General features: G+C 46.5%; 1 protein-coding gene across 2 annotated transcripts in view; it reads left to right on the top strand.

The window, feature by feature from the left end:
• Positions 1 to 441: 441 nt before the first annotated feature.
• Positions 442 to 19801, top strand: part of KANK1 (KN motif and ankyrin repeat domains 1) — a 208732-nt gene continuing 189372 nt past the window's right edge. For both annotated transcript variants that reach the window (XM_078436048.2, XM_078436047.2), the window contains exon 1: positions 442 to 564. The gene's annotated coding sequence lies outside the window, so the exon portion shown is untranslated. The remainder of the gene's footprint in view (positions 565 to 19801) is intronic.

The following is a 19801-nucleotide window of genomic DNA, read 5'->3' as shown; positions in this document are numbered from 1 at the left end:
GAGGGTGTTGGCCGGGATCCCTCCCCGTCGGAGACGGTAGGTGGGAACCGACTCAAGTTTCACTGCGGGTGGAACCTTCGCGGCCTCGGGGAGAAGAGCAAACAGCCGTGGGCGGCAGGTGCGTGCCGGGCGGCGGGGGCTCCCCCGCACGCCGCTCGCGGGACAGGGGCCAGGGGGCAGGGGTGAGGCGGAGGTGCGCGAAGGTGCCTCGTGGGCCGAGTGGAGTGGCCGCGGCGCGCAGGCGCACTGGGGCCCGCCCGCCGGCCGGGTCCCGGGGTACAAAGAAGCGCCGCGCAGGGCAGGGGTCCCCGGCGGTCTCCGGAGCCGCCCGGGGCTCCCTCCCGCCCCGCGCCGGGACGCAGCGGCCGTCGCTTCCCGCCTGGGGACGGAGGCTGGCCGGCCTCCCGCGACTCCTCCGTCCCTGCGGCGGCTGCAGTCCGTTTCGGGGTTTAATTCTGGCGCTTGCTCGCCGGCGCCGGCTCCGCCCTCCGCGCCCCGCCCCCTCCTCCGAGGTCCCGGAGCCGCGGCCGGCCGGGCGCCGCAGGTTGGGGAGCGCGCCTGGAGGTGAGTGAGCCGGCGCTGCGCGGGGCCCGGTGCCGGGCCGGGTGGGCGAGGGGGGTGCGGGCCCTGACCCCCGCGGCGGCCCCGCAAACTTGGCGCGCGCCCCGGGGCGCCCGGCGGCGGCGGCGGGGGCGGAGGGCAGCCCCGCGGGCTCGCGCTCGCCCTGCCTCCCCCCGCGGCCCTGGGGCGGGCCTAGGGACGGGGTCCGAGAGGGTGGCTGGGGCTGCGCGGCCGGCCGGCTTTGGCGCGCGCTGCGGCCGCGGTGGCGGGGGGGGCTCGGCCGGTCGGGGCAGTGGGGAAGTCCGGGCCGGGGACGGGAGGGTGCGGACGCACCGCGCTGGGGTACCCTCGGGTCCTGTGCGAGCCCGGGACGGGGTGCTGGACCCTCCCCGCGGCGTCAGCGGGTGAAGTTCGCGGTTCCGCTCCGCAGGGGGAGTGGCGGTGGACCCCTTTCTCTATGTATCCCAGAGCGGCAGGTGGTCTCGGCCGCGCTCAGCCGACTCCGAGATGGCTCCGGCCGGGGTCGGAGGGGTCGGGAGGTGGGGGAAGGGCGGGAGAGCCCGGGGCCTCCGGGGCCTCCGGGGCCGGACCCTGGCCAGCGCGGCGCGGGCTCCTGGGCGATCCGGGGCGTCAGGTCAGGGAGGGTGCGAGCGGAGTTGGTCCCCGACCACCCTCTCCCCGGCCGCTTGAGCAAACCCGCGCATCCTGCGCTCTGGGCAGCCACCACCCCTTGCCCACTCTCCCCCGCACCCCCCATCTGGGTTCCCGGGGAACTTTGGGAGACAGCTCCTGGTGGTGGGTCCTGCGGGTTAGTGGGAGCCGCGCTGCCCCGGGGTGATGGGTGACGGCTTGGGCCGAGTTAGCGTTAAAATCAATCTGTGGCGTCCCCCAGCGCTCGCTGCCTGCACCTCCTCTCTACGAGGTTCGTCTCGTTGGATTAATTAATGAAATCTATCTGCAGGAGAACCCAACGAACAAGGAGGGGTAATCCTCCAAACGTGTAATTGTGCAGTTTTTTGTCCCGCCTCCATTCCGCCCCCCACCCCCCACCCCTCCTCGCACCTCTGAGTTGGATGGAAATCAGGACCTGTTTCGTCTTTTTTTAATTCACGGGTTTAGTCAGTTTGATTCTTAGGTGGTGCTTAGCTGTTCACCTGCTAATTGCTCCTTTCATCCAACCTTCTCTAGTAAAAAGTGGGGCACTCCCACGTTTTAGTTATTTAAAAAAAAAAATCGAGATCTAATAGGCCATAAATACGCTCTTTTAAAAAAAATGTACAGTTCCGTGGTTTTTAGTATATTCGCCAAGTTCTACCGTTATCACTAATTCCAGAACAGTTTTTGTCACCCCTCCAAAGAAACCCCATCCCCATGAGCACTTTTCATTTCACCTTCCCTCAGCCTCCCTCTCCCCTGTTAAGGTGAGGTTTTCCCAAGGTAGAGATTGAATTAGAAACTTGGGTTCTTTTTTAATAGATTTGGGGCTGTTAATAGTAGGGGCTGTCTCGTGGTGGGATTAATGTCTAAAGATGCAGGAGAGCCTCAGGCCATTGGCGGAATGGTGGCCTCCTTTGAAGACACACTGGAGGGATGCGTTTTTCCCCCTGGGGGCACAAGGATGCTTTAGCGCACTTTGTGAAACTCCAGTTGAGGCTCCACCTCTGCAAAAGTGAGTTCTGTCTATGTGTGTGTTTTGGGGGGAAAGGTGATAGAACAAAAGAGGAGTGCAGTTTTAAAAATATTTTTCTTTTAAATCATCTAAATTGGCCCCAGGGAAAGAAACCACAGGCAAATGGCCCTTGGAATCGATACAGTCAAGACTTGGGTTCATTTTGTGATGTCAGCATTTACTCACAAATAGTTTCATGAGCTGATGTGCTCTTCTGTTTACCACCTAGTTCAGAGGAGGAGCGGAGGGGGTGTAGTGGGAGAAAAATCAAGGCAATGGGGAGGGGGCAGGAGCAGAGCTAAAAGGGGCAGTGCATTTGGCAGCTGAGGCCTGTAGGGTGAGCAGGTTCAGAAGCCGCGAGGGGAGATGGGAGATGTCCGTGAAAATCGCAGACTTGTCCCTCGGGCGTTTGTTGGATTATTTGTGCATGTTTTAAAAATCACATTTCAGGGAGCAGAGGTGAAGCTGTCTAAGCTACCCAACAGCCTCCCCACTTCTCTTCTGCCCTGCAATCAAACCAAGAAGTCAAGTTGGTTTCAAATGTTGGGGGACATTTTATGATTCTTTTGCACCTTGCATGTTGCATGTGTGGCTCGGCTTAATGCCAATTGTTGAAGGAATCGTTAAACTGTAACATACCAATTTGGTGAATTTTCACAGTGAACCTAAACCTAGAATGCACACTGAGATCAAGAGAGAGTGTTGCCATATTGTGGGGGACTCCTGCTCTGTTCAGGTCATTTTTTCTTCCCAGGGTACCCACTGTTGCCACTACAGATCAGTTTTGCCTGTTGTCATGCTCTCTATGCATGGTATCATCTAATACATTGCTTTTTGTTGTTGTTTGTTTTTAGTCTGGCTTCTTTCAAAATGATGTTGGTGAGTTTTACTGATGTTGCAAGTGGCTGTAATTCACTCATCTTTGCTGTGCAATATTCCATCGTGATCATACCCCAAATTACTTACCCGTCCTGGGATTGATGGGTGTTTTGGTAGTTTCCAGATTCTGTCTGTCTATGGCCCGTAGCCTGCCTGTGAACGTTTTAGCACATGTACACATTGGGTTTGAGTGTATATTTAAAATTGTTGAGTTCTAAACTGTTAAGTTTAGCAGACACTGCTGAACAGAAGCCCAAGCGATCGTGTGGTTTGTATTTGCACTAGCAGTGTGTGAGAGTTCTGTCCTGTTGTAAATTGCAAAAGCAGTAAATCTACAGAGAGTTTTGCAAATGGACAAAAGGTGACCCGTATTTACCCCGTTCCAGGAGCTGGATTATTTCAGCTGTGTTTCCTTCCAGTGCATTTCCATGTCTGCTCGATTTTGTATTTTCTCTTAAAGTATATCTCCATGTTGCTTTAGTCTCCATGACTTTCTAATTCCTGCACGCATCCACAACCCCATGGACAGGTTTCCAGTTAATAATCCCCCCATGACTGGCAATGATTGTTAATTTTTTGGACTTGTACTGGTATATATTACTGCAGAAATCATCTTTATGCATATAGTTCCCCCCCCCCTCCCCTTTTGGATTATTTCACAAACTAGAGACTTTTTTTTTCATGGCTGTGGATACATGTAGTTCACCTACTACCTGCAGAATCGAGCTGTCCTTGAATCTAGTACCCAGCTGATGAGAGAAATCTTTAAATTACTAATACGTTACCTACGAAAAGGTATCTAATTGGTTTGTAATGTAATTCTCAAAGTAATGGTGACTTTGACCCTGATAACCTTATTCAATAGTGTAAATGCAACTATTGTAATTTCATTGGCCAGTCACATACAATTTTTCTTTATATGATGCTTTTTGCAAAGGTACTGAGCTAGGAGTTTTAGGGGATACAAGAGGAATCATACCATTAAATAGCTGGTTGTCCAGAAATTCTATGTAAGAATTAAAAACACTAGGCAGAATCCTTATAGGAAACACAGGAGTGTTTAGTTCACTTAACAAATAGTGAATACTTCTATGAGCTCTGAGACAAGAGATCTTTTTTGCCTGGATGATTGGGATTGGCTTTCCTGAAAGGTACTACTTGAGCTGAGCTTTAAGGGAGCCTTAGAAATTGACAAGGGAGCAGATATCTCTGAAGAAAATATCACCAAACCATTTGAAGAAGAGAGATTAACAGGGCACAGGCCATTCTGGACAGTGGGGATGATGCTGGTCTCCTACCATTCTTTCTCTGGAAGATCGTGAAAATCGGTGAAATAATATAAAGGCAGAAAAAAAGATGAGAGCTTTTTGGGAAAAAAAACTTTAAAATTTTTTTTTGTTTAAGAGAGAGCTCAAGTTGGGGAGAGGCAGAGAGAGAGAGGGAGATAAAGAATCTGAAGCAGGCTCCAGGTTCCGGAGCCTGTCTGCACAGAGCCGGGTGCAGGGCTTGAACCCACGGACCACAAAATCATCACCTGCGCCAAAGTCAGGTGCGTAACCAACTGAGCCAGCCACCCAGGTGCCCCTGGGAGAATATATTTTTACTTTAAAGTCCGTATCATGGGGTTCGATTGTGAACACCTGCCACAGATTTTTTGTCCAGTGATCATTTCTTTGCCTGATTGATGGCTCTTCCCTCCTCTTGGCTCTCAAAATGCAGCAAAAATTGCTCTGAGGTGAAGACCACTCCACCAACTTGCACATAGAATAAGCCAGTATCCATTTACCTTTAGTGAAAATTATGTTTCTATTTTCTGCAAGGCCCCAGTGGGGAAAGTCAGACGCTTAGACCCTCCCAGAGTTCATGGCAAGTGGGGAGATAGAAGGATACAGAGTTGTAGTAGGAGGGCAGAAGGGTGGGATTTTCTGATACTCATGGCTCATTCTGGTGGCGTAAGGGGCGGAAAGACAACCAGGCTGGCTCAGCAGTTACAAGCCGCTGGACAAAGAGTATAATCTCAAGGTGCCATTCACCTGAGTGACCTCACTCTGTGACCTAAGCATGTGACTGACCTGTTAAGCACTACCAGACTGCCTCGCTTATTCAACGTTTTTTATTTATTTTTGGGACAGAGAGAGACAGAGCATGAACGGGGGAGGGGCAGAGAGAGAGGGAGACACAGAATCGGAAACAGGCTCCAGGCTCTGAGCCATCAGCCCAGAGCCCGACGCGGGGCTCGAACTCACGGACCGCGAGATCGTGACCTGGCTGAAGTCGGACGCTTAACCAACTGCGCCACCCACTGCCTCGCTTATTCAAAAGCTGTGGCCTGCATTGCAATGCCCTTTGCTTTACTCCCCACCTGTATTCATTTTTCAAGGCCCGGTCTCCTTCAGTATCCTACAGACCTCTCCGCCGTGTGGCCTTTGGCACAGTTACTGAACCTCTCTGTGTTTCAGTTTCCCATCCATAAGAAGGGGGTAATAAAAGCCCTCCCCTCGTGTGGTTATTTGAAGATTAAATGAGTTAAAAACCTTACGGAATGTTTGGAAAGCTACCTGGTACACTGTGAACACTAAACACATTTGCTGTCGTTTTAGTTTTCCATACCTTTCTGAAGTTATATTTGTACATAAAATAATGCAAACAACAAAGACATTTACAATGAAAACAAACACCCTTCACTCTTGGGTGCCTGTTTAGCTCCAGTCTCAGGTGTTCCTGTTAAGTCCTGTTTTTAGTTCTTTTGGTGGTTGTTGTGTAGCAAATTACCTTAAACAATTATTTTAATGGTGTTTGGGATTCCGTGGGTTATAGAGTCAGGCAAGGCTTGGCCGCTGCTTGTGGTGTTGATGGAGGTCTCTGTGTGGCACTCCACTGGCAAATTGGCTGGTCTGGAGGGTCCAAGGAGGTTTTGCGCCAATGCCCCAGGCCTTGGCCAGGATGGCCGGGAGACCAGGCTCCGTGTTGACTGTTTGCCAGAGTATTACTAAACATGGGGACTTCAGCATGGTGGCCCCAGGTAGTTGGACTGGTGGCCTGGCCACCAGCTTCCTTCATGTATTAATCAGCGTTCCTCAGAGAAACTGAACAAATAGGATGTGCATATATTTCTTTAAAAAAAAGATATATTTTAAGGAGTTTGGCTGACAGGGTTATGGAAGCTGCTGAGGCCAAAATCTGCAGTGTGGACCAGCAGACTGGAGACCCAGGAGAGCAGGTGGTGCAGATGAAGACCAAAGCAGTCTACTGGAGAATGCTCTCCTGTTTGGGGAAGCTGATCTTTTTGTTCCATTCAGGCCATCAACTGATTGGGTGTGGCCCGCCCACGTTATAGAGAACAGTCTGCTTTACCTAATGTTCACTGATTAAAACGTTAATCTCATCCAAAAATACTCTCCAGATGGACAAATGCAATTAACTTGAGCTAGAATGCCTCAAGAGAACCAGTTGGAAGCTACCTAGCCTTAGAAGTTACATGACTTTCCTTTCACCAAACTCTATCCATTGGATCAGTCAGAAGCCTGCTCAGACTCAAAGGGGAGGAAACATGAATGTGCCACTCGATGGGAAGAGTGTCGACAAATTTGGAACCTTTTTAAACTGCCACAATCTACACGTGATTTCAACAAATTTGAAAAAAGGGTATTAATAATACCCCTTACCTCTCTTCTCTTCCTCTCCCCTCTACCTCCCAATTTTATTAGATATTCCCTAATTTTTATCTAGTGATTTTTAGTTCTCTTTTTTTCCATTTACCTTTATGATTTTAAATAAAGCATTCCATACTTGACAAGGCCATGGAGAAATGGAAAACTAAGGTTTGTTGAGAGTGTGTGTGTGTGTGTGTGTGTTTCAGCAATGGAAAAGAACAGAACTGTCGAGGAGGAAAGCCTAACAGTGGGGCTCTTATTAAAACACTGCAGGCACTAGACGTGTGAATTGCTCGTCAGCGTGTCCCCCGGTGAGCATAGCAGGTGACCTAATCCAACTGTTTTTATTTTCTAGCTTTGGCCTTTAAACTCTGATACCTGTTTGCCTTTTTCTTCCTTGAGCTTTATGTTTAAAGTCTGAATGATGAAAGCAAATGATATTCTCACTGATGAAGAATCTTGAAACATGTACGTGGTTGAGTTGTGTGTTTGTGTACGGATGTACAGACCAGAAAAACCTATTAGAACTAAATATCCTCATGCTTTTTTCATTACAGAAGCAATCAGTTAATTGGGAACAGTTATGTATTTCTGGTAATGTCAGGAACCCTGTAGCTCTGTTGGAAGTTTTTTTTTTTTTTTTTTTTTTTTTTAATTAGTTAATGGAATTGAGCAATGGGGCTTAGCTTAACACTCAGAAGACATACTAATCCCTTTTTATAATTACCTGGTCCCCAGAGAAGCACTCAGGAACTTCTGTTGTTGAGGGTTCACATTTATTGTGTGTTGCAGATAAAACTCCTTTTTTATATAGTTTTTGGCTTGATTATAGGTAAGAATGTAAATGTGTGGATGCCTGCATTACATTTTTGGCTAAATTTGTTTAGCTTCCTGTTGGTAATTCTGACTGGTTTCACCCATTGACCTTGGGGAAAATATGAAAAAATAACTAGAGTAAGGGTAGAAATGAAGCTGACTTCACCCTCCCTCTTTCTCTCTCCCTCTCCCTCCCTTCTTCCTCTTCTCCCTCCCACTTCTCTCCCCCCTCCTCGTCGTCAACAGAACTGCTCTCTGCTATAAAAATAACTACTTAACCCCCGCTTGTTCTATAAATAAAATAAAATAAAATAAAACAAAGGGGCGCCTGGCTGGCTCAGCCCATTGGGCATTGGCTCAGGTCATGATCTCACAGTTGGTGAGTTCGATCCCTGCATTGGGCTCTGCGCCTGGAGTCTGCTTCAGATACTGTATCTCCCTCTCTCTGCCTCCCCCATGTGCATGCTCTCTGTCTCTCTAGATGAATTAAATAAAATAAAAACAGCTTAAGAGCAGCCCTTTTTAGGGGTGGTGATTGTCTGTACTATATGATGCTATTTGCCACTTGGCTGCCAAATACTTGCTCATTTCCCTTTCCCCAAACAGAGCCATGGACCCAAGCCTCTCATCTTGGTATCCCATGGCTTTCAAGTCCCTACTCATGGCCCTGGAGTATCCATCTAATATCAAAGACTCCTTTGGTCAATGTTTGGACTTTAATACATGGTCTCACAGAGTGTGTCCTCTGTGTCTGGCTTCTTTCACTGCATGTTGTGTTCGTAAGATTGATCCGCGTTGTTTGTGTGGCTATGGATTGTTCTTTTCGTGGTTTCATTGTATTCTCTCGTGTGCCTATACCACTGTTGAATCCATCCTCCTGGAGACGTGCGTTGGGTCATTTGTTTCCACTTCGGGACCAGCATGGACAGTGCTGTCATGAACAGATTTGTGCATGTGTTCTGGTGAATGTATGTATACATTTCTGTTGGATGCACGTCTGGGAGTGGGGTTGCTGGGCTGCACAATTCTGTAGTGGAGATTGCCGTGGGATGCAGTGGGATGGTTGTATTCATTTAAATGCCCACCAGTTGTGAGTTCTAGTTGTTCTAAAGCTTCTTCTTCTCCATTGTCTTATTTTAACCAGTTGTAAATATGCATTGTTGAATCCCCCAGACTAGTAAAGTGAGCACCTCAAAAAAGTGCTCATAGGATTTTATGTTACAGCATAGCGAGAGAGAAGAGATTAGGCGAGTTACAGAATTCATCTAGAGGGCTCCTCGGTGGCTCAGTCATTTAAGCATCCGACTTTGGCTCAGGTCACGATCTCTAAGTTCATGGGTTCGAGCCCGGCGTTGGGCTCTGTGTGGACAGCCTGGAGCCTGCTTCAGAATTCTGTGTCTCCCTCTCTTCCTGCCCCTCCCCCACTCAGCCTCCCTCTCGCTCACTCGCTCTGTGTCTCAAAAATAAATATTAAAAAAAAAATTCACCTAGAGATTTCGTGTCCACTTTTTAAATGATAGTTTTTTTTCAACGTTTTTTATTTATTTTTGGGACAGAGAGAGACAGAGCATGAACGGGGGAGGGGCAGAGAGAGAGGGAGACACAGAATCGGAAACAGGCTCCAGGCTCCGAGCCATCAGCCCAGAGCCTGACGCGGGGCTCGAACTCACGGACCGCGAGATCGTGACCTGGCTGAAGTCGGACGCTTAACCGACTGCGCCACCCAGGCGCCCCTCGTGTCCACTTTTTAACTGCTCTAGCCGTTCTGTTTCTCCGTGCTATAAAATTCCGTTCTCGTGGGATTTTTCTCTTTTAATTTGGTAGGAGATGCAGGTCAAGGGATTCACTATTAATAGAAGTAAACAAAACTTTACGAATAAACTGCAGGAGAATTAAGGCATTCGGTATATTTGAAGACCGAGATTTTGCTCACCTCATGATAGCCTTCGAACTTTTCTGGTTAAGTTGAGCTACTGATGTCTGCCACTGACCACGACATATCTGTAGGAGAATTCTGGAGTTGGCCGGGAATTAAATTTCCACAAGGAAAAGCGAAAGAAAACATGAGCTCTTGGTGCAGAATTTTTAAAGGCAACAAAAAAAGAGAAAGGGGTTGTCAACCCAGGGAGACATTGGATATTGTGTAACGTCAGTGGCGTGCTAAGTTGTTGCCATTTCTTTAGAAAAACAAAACGAGTTCCTTTTGATGAAAGGTAACATGTGATTTGATGTGCTAGACTTTGTTGCGATTTACTTCTTGTTGGCCTTTTGAAACTTCATCCCTCAGCCTCTACTCTAGGTGCCTGTTTTATCTTTTCCATTGTTTCTTTGTGAGGATTGTGTCCTTAGGAATGCAGCCCCCGCTTTGTAGTTATTCAGTGCAAATGTTTTCTCCTTTTAAGTATCACTGGGTGGGGGGTGTTGCTGGTCAGGGGGTAGACACTATTTGTCTTCAGGACCTTTAAGGTATTTGAGACTGTGTGGCATCTTGGTGGCAAGATGAAATCCTGGGTGGCTTAGCCTGAGTGTCTTTGGGAAACCCAGGCTTCTGACTTGAGAGCTGAGTAAGACTTCTCTGCCTCCAGAGACACCTCCCCCCCACCCCCCCCACTTTGATCTCCTTTCAGAGTTAACAGTTCAAGAGTCAGGGGGGAGTTGACTCAATCCATATCTGGGAGAGGAGGTCAGGCCAGCAATGATTGGAGTTTACTTCCTACAACTCCGTTTCTTAATCGAGGCAGGGTTTTATTATTATTATTATTATTTTTTATTTTTGAGAAAGAGAGAGAGCATGAACGGGGGAGGGGCAGAGAGAGAGGGAGACACAGAATCGGAAGCAGGCTCCAGGCTCTGAGCCATCAGCCCAGAGCCCGACGCGGGGCTCGAACTCACGGACTGCGAGATCGTGACCTGAGCCGAAGTCGGACGCCCAACCAACTGAGCCACCCAGGCGCCTCTAGGCAGGGTTTCAGTAACAGTTGGGAGAAGCAGTGCAAATATTCACTGCTATGGAAGTTGCAGTATATTGTTTAAAAAAAAAATTGTTTTTTTTTTTAAGTTGAGGGAATTCCAGACTCATCCTCTCATGAAGTCATGTGAACTTGTGTTCTGATAGGTTTTCGTTGGGGGGAAGGGATGGGAGAGTTGTTGGCGATGCTGAGAATGACCGAGGTATGGGTGAGTGGGAGGCACTGGCCAGAGGAACAGCGGGGGCTTGTTAGGGAGTGATCAAATAGAAGGGGACTGGCTAGCTTGTGCCCTGTGGGCATTCAGAAGTATTCGCGGCATGCATATGCATCATTATATCCCTAACATGCCAAGGCCGCCAGATCTGCACGAAGGTCTGAAAGGTGTCAGTGGATCGGGCATCACCATGGTTTAGGTACTCGCTGTGTGGTAACTTTTTTATCCTTTACTCAATCAGGAATTCTGTGTTTCCATCCGCTGAAGTTGAAACATTTGGGTTGAAAAGAGATTTGTCCTAACAAGATTTGAGACACACACACACACACCCCCCACTGCCAGCCATGCATCTGAGTCCCGTTTTGTTCCCTACAGCCTTCTGTGTGTGTGTGTGTGTGTGTGTGTGTGTGTGTGTGTGTGTGAACTTGGAGCCATGAGGGTACTCTTAAGTTACTCTTCCCAAGTTCAATGGACTCTGTTTTAGTCAGAAGTGTTATTTTTTTAATTCAGTTCCCATTTGTTTGTGGCTCTTGGGGCAATGTGATCTCTTCAGTATGAAAACAAAGCAGCAACTTCAGCACTATATACAAATGAGAAGTGTAGGTACTGGCACAAGAATAGACACTCCGATGAATGAAACAGAATAGAGAACCCAGAAATGGACCCACAAACATAAGGCCAACTAATCTTTGACAAAGCAGGAAGGAATATCCAATGGAATAAAGACAGTCTCTTCAGCAAGTGGTGCTGGGAAAACTGGACAGCGACATGCAGAAAAATGAACATGGACCACTTTCTTATACCAGACACAAAAAGAAACTCAAAATGGATGAAAGACCTCAATGTAAGACAGGAAGCCATCAAAATCCTCGAGGAGAAAGTGGGCAAAAACCTCTTTGACCTTGGCCACAGCAAGTTCTTACTCAACACGTCTCCAGGGGCAAGGGAAACAAAAGCAAAAATGAACTATTGGGACCTCATCAAAATAAAAAGCTTCTGCACAAAGCAGGAAATAATCAACAAAACTAAAAGGCAACTGACAGAATGGGAGAAGATATTTGCAAATTGACATACCAGATAAAAGGTTAGTATCCAAAAATCTACAAAGAACGTATCAAACTCAACACCCAAAAAACAAATAATCCAGTGAAGAAATGGGCAAAAGACACGAATAGACACTTCTCCAAAGAAGACATCCAGATGGCCAACCGACACATGAAAAAATGCTCAACATCACTCATCATCAGGGAAATACAAATCAAAACCACAATGAGATACCACCTCACCCCTGTCAGAATGGCTAACATGAACAACTCAGGCGACAACAGATGTTGGTGAGGATGAGGAGAAAGGGGATCTCTTTTGCATGATTGGTGGGAATGCAAGCTGGTGCATCCACTCTGGAAAACAGTATGGAGGTTTCTCAAAAAACTAAAAATAGAACTGCGCTATGACCCAGCAATTGTACTACTAGGCATTTATCCAAGGGATACAGGGACACCTGCACCCCCGTGTTTATGGCAGCACTATCAACAATAGCCACGGTATGGAAAGAGCCAATGGATGAATGGATAAAGAAAACGTGGTATATACATACAGTGGAGTATTACTCAGCGATCGAAAAGAATGAAATCTTGCCATTTGCAACTACGTGGATGGAACCCGGAGGGTGTTATGCTAAGTGAAATTAGAGAAAGACAAAAATCATATGACTTCACTCATATGAGGACTTTAAGAGACAAAACAGGTGAACATAAGGGAAGGGCAACAAAAATAATATAAAAACAGGGAGGGGGACAAAACAAAAGAGACTCATAAATATGGAGAACAAGCTGAGGGTTGCTGGAGGGGTTGTGGGAGGGGGGATGGGATAAATGGGTAAGGGCCACTAAGGAGTCTACTCCTGAAATCATTGTTGCACTACATGCTAACTAATTTGGATGTAAATTTTAAAAACTAAAAAATAAAGTTAAAAAAAAAATTGGAAGTGTAGAATAGGGCAGGACCAAGGTACGGGAAAAAGGCAGGAGCAAATGGAAGAAAGAGGTGAGGTGCCCGAAGACCTCCTCCTGTCCCCTCACTTCTGGGGAAAGACTCAAATGTTTAGGTGGCAGGACACAACTTTCCATGCATTATTTGTCCCTTTCTTTCCGGGAGAGTTGTATTTAATAGAGAAAGTGAATGGTCTCTTGTTGCTTGTTTTTTAGGTTTATTTAAGCCAACCTCCGGAAAGGAGAGGCTACTGTTGGGGATAATCATGAGAAACCAGGGGAACCTGATGGGAAGACCTTCGTTTTCCTTTAATGAAATCCCTTTTGCTCATAAAGTTCTTGCACACCTTCCAGAGAACAGTATTGCCCACTCAGAATCGGTGCTCCGGCATCTGGGCTCGGTTCTGCCTGCTGCTGGGAAGGGCGGCCAGAGGTTTACCTCTTGAAGTCAGGGGTGAATAAGAAGCTTGAGATCTCTGAACCAGCCCAGAACCAGTAAATAAAGCAGCTTTACTACAATGGGGAAAAAAAGTCCCTCTTTCCTGTCCACACCTTTGCAAGCAAGAGGAGGAAATATTGCTTAAGGGCTTGACGTGTATATAGTTGATGAATCATTTTCTTGGGAACTTGCTCTTTCCAAGAAAAAGTGTTGTGAACCTTGGGCCTCACATCCAGTTTGACCAAATAACAGTGCTCACCTGTTAATCTGATCTGAGTCCTGACCTCAAGCTGTTGTTCACAGTTGATGTCCATTTTAGCCTGGGTTCCAGGCTGGCTAGGGGTGCAGAATCCGTGGAAAATGTGCCTCATTCTCACTAGCTCCCTTTCTCTCCTTGACCCTCCATGGCCCAGGACAGCCTTTTCTTTCTCACTTTCTTCCCTGGTTTTGACCTTTATTTTTGGACTGGTGAGGTTAAATGGGTCTGACTCAATACAGGGCAGTGGTCAAGAGCCTGGGCTCTGGAGTCTCAATTAGATGTTTATTTATTTTTGAGAGAGAGACCGCCTGAGTGGGGGAGGAGCAGAGAGAGGAAGACACAGAATCTGAAACAGGATCCACACTCTGAGCTGTCAGCACAGAGTCCGATGCGGGGCTCAAACCGACAAACCTTGAGATCTTGACCTGAGCAGAAGTCAGACTCGGTCGACTAAGCCACCCAGTCGCCCCTAGAGTCTCAGTTCTTAAGCTTCCTGTCAGGTGTATATTTCCTTTGCCTCCGTGTGTCTGAAAAGAAACAATATGATTCTGCCCTGGTGTTGAAGTGTATGTAGCTTGGTGGGGAGGGGAGGAAGCGGGGAGGGTAGATAAGGGAAGAAACGTCTAGGATATGGTTATTTCCTGACTGTAAACCCCTCCTGGAATAACATCTCAAAAAAGCCATCCTGTTTGCTTATGGCCAGAGGAGCAGAGAAAGGGCCATTGTGGCACACAGTGGATCAAAGAAGAACCCTGGGAACAAGTAAAAGGGAGAGACCCGGATCCCGCAGGAGCCCCCAACTCTGAGAAGTGCCACCACCCTTCTCTCTCTGCAGGGTCTTGCAGGATTGTGGCCAAGCCAGATCATGAGTCTCTGCCTGTGACTTGGGGGTGAGGAGAGGTACGGGGCAGAGGAGCCCGGATGATCAGCAAGGTAGTAGCCTTGTGAGCCAGGCTGAGCTTTGTTAAAATCTGGATCACTCGAGAAGCCTGTTGCCCTGCCTGCTGCCACAGCCAGGGAAACTTTTGCAGGTTGTTTAGGATAACGGGATTCCAGGTAATTGCTGTTGGTCACTGAGGTTGGGGTGCTCGTGTCTGGAGGCACTGGGAAGGCAACAAATGAGATCCGGTCCTGGGACCCCAGGTTAGCGCTCCGTGCATCGCTTCTGGGAAGTAACTCCCTACGGATGCTGCTTACGCAGAGCAGTGCTGGAAGCATGTTCTGGGACTACCAAGGGCTGGTGGTACAAACCACTCGCCATTTATAATCGTGCTTCTAGGATACAATGCATAAATACACTTGATATAAACACACATAAATGCGCCCACTACTGGTTGTTAAATTGGTGATCAATTGTATCTGAAGATAGCGTGAATGAAGATAGTAATGAAGGGGAATGAAATTAGTAACATTGTGTTGAGAGTCCCAGGCCTGTGTAAAGGCTGGGTCTATTGAGTTAACTAGTGAACTTTTCCTTCTTTTTTTTTTTTTTTTTTTTTTTTTTAATTTTGTAATGTTTATTTTTGAGAGAGAGACAGAGTGTGAACAGGGGCGGGGCAGAAGGAGGGGGAGACACAGAATGTGAAGCAGGCTCCAGGCTCTGAGCTGTTAGCACAGAGCCCGATGTGGGGCTCGAACCCGCCGACCGTGAGATTGACCTGAGCTGAAGGTGGAAGCTTAACTGACTAAAACACCCAGGTGCCCCTACTAGTTAACTTTTCTTAAATCAGGTGACTATATGGAGCCCAGACGATTGGGTCTTTTTCTCACAGCAACGTGTACTGTTTTGCCTGTTCTCATGTTCATTAAAATCAAGAACTTTGATTTAGCAGTATAAGGAAGAGGGGAAAGATAAGTCATAAGGTAGACGATATTTGTCATATCCAACAAGAGCTTGTCCGGAATGTGTCAGGAGCAGCTACAAATCAACAAGAAAAACAACACCTAATTTTAAAAATGAGCAGAAGGGCATTCTGTGTCAGTGGTCATCAGGAAAATGCACGTTAGGGGTGCCTGGGTGGCTCAGTCGGTTGAGCGTCCGACTTTGGCTCAGGTCATGATCTCGCAGTTCATGGGTTCGAGCCCCGCGTTGGGCTCTGTGCGGACAGCTCGGTGCCTGGAGCCTGCTTTGGATTCTTTGTCTCCCTCTCTCTCTGCCCTTCCCTGACTTGCATGCATGTGTGTGCACTCTCTCTCAAAAATAATAAAAAATTTAAAAAGGAAAATGCAAGTTAAAACTGCTGTAAGATACCAACACATAGTCAAAAGACTGAAGTAAAAAAAAAAAAAAACCAGGGGCGCCTGGGTGGCTCAGTCGGTTGAGTGTCTGACTTCAGCTCAGGTCATGATCTCGCGGTTGACGAGGTCGAGCCCTGCGTCTGGCTCTGACAGCTCAGAGCCAGGAGCCTGCTTCAGGTTCTGTGTCTCCCTCTCTCTCTGCCCCTCCCCTGCTCATGCTGTGTCTCTCTTTGTGTCAAAAATAAATATTAAAAAAAAATTTTAAATAAAAACAAAACAACCCCCCCCCCAAAAAAAAACCCTGATAGCCAAATCTTAATGGAGGTATGGAAGAGCTCAAACTCTCAAGAACTTCTGATAGACGTACAAATTGGTTTGACCACTTTGGACCTACTCGAAAGCTAGACAAAGACATGTTCTGTGACTCAGTAATTATATTCCTAGATACATATGCCCACCAGGAATGAGTGCAGCTGTGCACCAGAAGCACTTGCAAAAGGTTCATAATAGAAGGATAGTAAGATAAGAGAAACTATCCAAATGCCCATGGACAGGTAGATAAATTGTGGCACGGTTGTGTAGTAAAATATTACACAGCAATGAAAAAGAATAAATGACTGCTATACAGAACAACATGATGAATGTTGATACATTATATTGAGTAATTAAAAAAATTTTTAACATTGGTTTTTGAGAGAGAGACAGACAGACAGACAGTGTGAGTTGGGGAGGGGCAGAGAGAGAGGGAGACCCAGAATCCGAAGCAGACTTCAGGCTCTGAGCTGTCAACACAGAGCCTGATGTGGGGCTCGAACCCATGAGCTATGAGATCATGACTTGAGCTGAAGTCAGATGCTTAGCTGACTGAGCCACCCAGGCGCCCCTATATTGAGTAACTTCATTACTATATTGAATAAAGGAAGCCATAAATGTACACATTGTGTGATTGCTTTTATATGAAGAGGCAAAATCAATGCTGAATAGAAGAATAGGGTGGGGGGGGGGTGCATGGGGATGTACTGACTAGGGAAGGACAGCGGGGGCTTCTGGGATCCTGATGATGCCTACCTTGATGCGTGGTTGTTGATGACATGAATGTGTTCATTTGTAAGAATTCATCATGATTAATATTTAAGGTTTATAATTTTACTGTATGCGTGTTATTCCTTCATTGTAAAAGTTCCCTGAGATCTAACACTTCTAAATTAAAAAAAACACAAGATTTACAGCAAACCAGCTAGGCTTATTGGCTACAAAAAGAGAGAAACTCACTTAAACTGGCTTAATCAAAGCAGCATCAACAGTAAGGAGTTTGTTGGAGGGAACCCAGTAAAACCGCAAAACGTAGTAGTCCAGCCAGCCCTCCTGGGAACTGGGGGCTTAGGAAGTTGATTCCTAAGTTGTTGGGCACTCAGGGGAGCTGGTCTCCAGCATACAGACCACCTTTCTCTGCTTCTAGCCCTCTCTCCCTCCGTGTTGATAAGCTTGGCCTCTGCTTCCTTTTTTCTCCCTGGGAATAGGAGTCGTTGTGGTCCAGTCAGCTGTGGCCAGGGGGGCTGGGATCTCATAGGAAACAGAGTCACCAAGGCTAAAGAAGGGTGGATTTTTTTTTTTTTTTAAGGGAAATGTGTGTGGGAAGAAAATGGTGCCATCTTGTATGTGTTCTCCTGCCCCAGTTGGTCAAGAGCAGGGAAGAAGAGTCCCCAGGAAATTCTTTACTGCCTTACAACCAAATCAGACTCTTGTGTTTGCTTCCTGACTGGAAGCAGGAACCCCAGCAGTTTGATCCTGATTTTTGCAAAGTCTTCCTGAGCTAAGCTTTACCAAGGTCTCCCACAAACTAGCCTTGCAGAAGGACCTGTTGCCTTGTATCATTTAGGGACTATAGAATAGTTGCCCAAATGGATTGAAGATTCACACCTTGTGGATATAACTTTTATCCAGTTGTGGCAAACCGTGATCCTAACTTGATTTGAAATTAGTAATGCAAATAGCCTTCCTGATATCTACTATGGACGTGCTAACCGTGATAGAGTGAACAGCGGCCCCCAGATTCAGGACTTTTCAAGGCAGAGTACAGCATTATCTCTCTCCCACTCTCCGGGGTCAGCTTACTCATAGTAAGTGTTCTGAGTTTCTCTGGGTGTCCAGCTTGCCAAAACCCCATCATGAATTTGCAAGAGGTGGTGTTGAATATTTTTCCTTCAGCAAGGAAGCTTTTAAGTGAATTTATGTATGTTGTCATCAGAGTACCTATGAGAGCAGTCTTGAAGCTTTTCTTGGGCTTCTGGAAGAAAGTTTGAGAGATCTAATTTTCATCAAGTCCTGTTTTAATTGATGATTTGAAAAACTACGGTCATCATCGAGTCTTGCTCATATTGGTAAGATTTGCGGGCAGAGCCTAGTACAGAAAAGCTAAAGTGAACGTGGACTTTTTGGGGAATGATTTCTGCATCCCATAAAATCATGGACAGTTACATTTCCTTGCTTTGCTGGGCCGCTGATTTGCCGGTTGAGTTTATAGCCTTGATTCTTTTATCAGCTAGAGATTAATTACCTGCCTGTGGAAGGGTGTGCCGTTGACGTAATCTTCCCTGAATCTCCCATTGTTCTCAATAAGGTGTTCTAAAGGTCAAACAAGTAACTTAAGTTTCCTTCCCCCTCTCTAACGCACATATTTAAAAGGTAAAAATTTTAATTAGAAAAGACATGATTTTCAGTTTATTATATGAGGTAGGTGGTTACCATGGAAATTCATTGGCAGTAAGGCTTAAATGTCTTGCTACTTTGATTAGGTTGCCCTAGGTATTAATTCCATTGATCATTAAAACATTACTTTTTAATTTTTTTATTTTTTTAAGTTTATTTTGAGAGCGAGAGAGAGAACACAAGCTAGGGGAAGGGCAGAGAGAGGGGGGAGAGAGAATCCTAAGCAGGTTCTGCTCTGTCAGTGAGGAGCCTGACCCAGGGCTTGATCTCACAAACTGGGATCATGACCTGAGCCAAAATCAAGTTGGATGTTTGACTGACTGAGCCACCCAGGTGCCCCAATTAAAACATTTTTTTTAAAAAAAGAAATAGTTTCATCTCTCAGCTTAGGCTACATGATGCTCAGTAACTTAAAACAACCTATTTAAATTTTTTTTAATGTTTATTTTTGAGAGACAGAGTGTGTGTGTGGGCGGGGGGCGAGCAGAGAGGGAGACACAGAATCCGAAGCAGGCTCCAGGCTCTGAGCTGTCAGCACAGAGCCCAACGTGGGGCTCAAACCCACGAACTGCGAGATCATGACCTGAGCCAGAGCCGGAGACTTAACTGACTAAGCCACCCTTAAACAACATATTTTAATTTCTTGTTCACATTATATGACAGCGATGGCTCTGCTCCACAGGTCTCATTTATTCTAGCTCTAGGGGCTCAATGACGTGAGCCCACTCCACTCTGGGGTGTTATCTCATGGTAGAGGGTGAGAAAGAGAATGAACAATCCATTCATAACTATTAATGATTGTGTTGATGTGTCCATTCTCACATTCAGGTGTCTCAAGCAAGTCACATGGCTAAACCTACCAACAGTGTGTTTGGGAAGTATAATTAATTCTTCCATCTGGAGACACTATAGGTCACTTGACAATGGGAAGTGTATCCTTTTATAGGAAGGGCAGCAGATAATTGAAACAACAACATAATCTACCGCCATGGAAAACTATATTTAATTCTAAGAGGTTTAATGGCCTGTCTGCTGATTCTGAAACAGTGTTTAGAATTGATTACATCTGTATTTTGGGGTTGGTTTTGAAAAAGTTCTGCTTCAGAGATCTGGCTACATACGGAAAACTGGGTCTAGTTTTTATACAGGACGGATTAATCTTTTATGAGTTGGAGAGCTGTACCCACAATTTGGTAACTTTCCACTCACTGTTTCTCAAGGGTCTACATCCATATTTTACTCTGTAAATTACTCTTGACTTTCATCTCTGGATGTTTTTCTATGTGTTACTGCTATCTTACTGGTCGATTGTGTTTTGTTTAATTGCCTGAATTAATACAGTTTTGGCAGCCGCTCAAAGGTGGATGATGCTGTAAAGAGAATAATAGAGATGAGCCTTTTGGA

Source organism: Panthera onca, chromosome D4 (assembly GCF_046562875.1).
Source record: "Panthera onca isolate mPanOnc1 chromosome D4, mPanOnc1 haplotype 2, whole genome shotgun sequence".
Lineage (NCBI taxonomy): Eukaryota > Metazoa > Chordata > Mammalia > Carnivora > Felidae > Panthera > Panthera onca.
The sequence above is the reverse complement of the archived record's forward strand: the minus strand, read 5'-3'. Positions and strand labels throughout refer to the sequence as shown.